This window comes from Poecile atricapillus, unplaced genomic scaffold (assembly GCF_030490865.1).
Source record: "Poecile atricapillus isolate bPoeAtr1 unplaced genomic scaffold, bPoeAtr1.hap1 scaffold_249, whole genome shotgun sequence".
Lineage (NCBI taxonomy): Eukaryota > Metazoa > Chordata > Aves > Passeriformes > Paridae > Poecile > Poecile atricapillus.
The window spans coordinates 27,418-30,008 of record NW_026709055.1 but is presented as its reverse complement, the minus strand read 5'-3'; positions in this window follow the sequence as shown (position 1 = coordinate 30,008).

Here is a 2,591-nt window from a genome sequence, read left to right as displayed (position 1 = left end):
ATGTATTTCTTAAATAAGTACATTAGGGCAATTTTGGGGAGGAACCTTTGCATTAAGGAATGAAAGCAAAACTATACATATGTGCATATATATATAAACACACATGCATACACATCATTGGACAAACAAGAGTTCCTCAGAGCAGGAATCTCACTCAAAGCTACTGTATTATACCCTGCTTTGCTTAGGAGATGTCTATTAAATCCAGGTCCTTAGTTTCTAGGCTGTAAATTCAAAGCGGGCTGGTTTTCCCTAAAGAAGCAACTTGTACTTACTGCTTAAATTTAGAATCCTTTGGATATTGCTTATAGTTTCATTTCAGAAGCTAGTTCTCTTTCTACCCTCATAATGAATTTCAAAGGCATGGACAGCATTATTCATCCACATTCTGATAATACATTGTTCCATTGCACGTAAAGTTGGGAAACAGATAGAATACTACCAAAAGTATTTCTAATGGAATGGCCAAAATTCATACAGGTTTGTCTGAGTGTAGCAGCCAACATCAGTTCTGCTGCAGTTCAAAACTTTGACAGCTGAGGAGGTTAATAAGAGTATGAAAAAAAGGCTGTTCTTCCTATAGGGGTTGAATAGACTATTTTGTATAAATATAGTGCTCATCCTTACACTTAATTTCACCCTAAAAATAGTAAGAGATCTTTACGAAAATGTTCATTACCCACACATCTTTACTTCGGCTTAGTGTGTTTCTGGTCTCATAGTGGCTTTGCTGGGATAGAATTAATTTTCTTTATAGCAGCCCAAAGGTTCAGATTTGTAACTAATCAGCATCAATAACACAGCAGTGTTTCAGCTGTTGCTGGGCAGTGCTTGCCCAGCATCAGGGTCTTCTCGGTTCTCACTCTGCAATCATAGTAAGTAGGCTGAGTGTAGGCAAGAGGCTGGGAAGGAATTCAGTGAGGACAGCTGACTCAAGTGGGCCAAAGGACTCAAGATCCAAGGACCCAAAACTCAAGTCTTGCTCAGTTTTTTTCCCCAGGCTGAATTGGTATTTTGGCACCAGCCAGCTACTGGCCAGTGAAATGCTTCAGGAAAACAGTGTGAACCAATATGGTTTTCTTCAGAGATCTTGTAAACAGAAACCAGAGTAAACTGGGAAAAAAAATAGTTCCAAAGCCAGGAGAAAATTCTGGCTTCCTTAAGAAAAAATAGCTTTTTGTTTTACATCAGCATTTCAAAAATCCAGTGTATTCACATGGAATGATGAGATACATCAGCTTTCAAGTTTAGGGAGAAACTAAGCTAACACATAAAGATGCTGAGGAGTTACTACAGAATTTGCTGTCATAGCTAAAAAAAGCCATCTGACTGCTTTGTGAAATTTGCTTCCCCATTAGGAGTAGATTCAGTGGACAGATTGAATATGCAAGTCACCTGCTTTAGAGAAAGTTATTTTCAGAATTAATGGTTGCTCTTTCCTGCAAGGCTGAGAAGAAAACTTACGTGACACCAAGTGAGGTGATTGCTCTCGACCTTTGAGCCAACCACCGGGCACAGTTTCAAAAAGGTATTTTTCCTAGGTTGCCCTCAAGCATGCAAACTAAGGAATAGTAATTTTAGATTTGCTTTGAGAACAGTTAAGCTCCTAAGACAAAGAATTGAGGAACTCACTGGATCATTTTCAACCTTGGAATTTGAAAAATATTTATATTCTACTATTAGCCTTTTCCTGTGCACACAACATCTTTATTTTATAAAGATCTATAAAAAAGAAAGTGCTAAATACGACTTAAGAACAAAATACACACAACAGTCTTTGTCATTGAAAGTCACTTTACTGATGTTACAATATGTTAGTAACATTGAAAACCACAGGCATTTGTATTAAATACTCTTGTAGAAGTGAATACTGTGACGCTGTTATTATTAAAAGTGAGCAGGAATTTAGAACCCCAAATTACAATGATTTCATTTTATAAAAAGCAACCTTTTGTTTCGCTACATGAAAGCCAGATTCATTCAACAGCCCAATGCCTGTAATGTTTATGACAGAAATATCACACTCAAAGCTAGAAAGTCTTAAACTGCAATGCTTCATTTTGATGTTTGTCAAAATCTTACGCTTTTATTACATCAGGTGTGATTTTTAAAGGATTTTAACTAGCAAAGACAATGATATGATGCAAATCATTGTTTTTGCCAATACTAGCCCAGCCACAGTGGTGAAATACAATTATACTTGCCTCTCTCAATAATGGCTAGTATGAGTGAAAAAATAGCTTTTTTTTTACAGCAATGCCCAAGTTAAGCATCAGCACAAAATGAAGGTGGCAGAGCCAGTTGGTATATACCACCCCAAAAGCTTTGCTGAAAGAACTGGTCATACAGTAAATAGTGTTTTCTCAGCAGATTAAAAATTCTGTAATGCTTTGCTATTCTGAAAAAAATACTTTGCATTTATGCAACAATAAAAATAATTACTGTATTCTATATAAAACATTACCTATTGTAATATATTTTTATCCTTAAGAAAAGAAAAATCAGATTATATATTCACAGTTTGAGTATGTTCTGGACTGTATTTCCAAGTGTATAGTATGCAGAGTCTACATAGACAGTGAGCAGGAGTT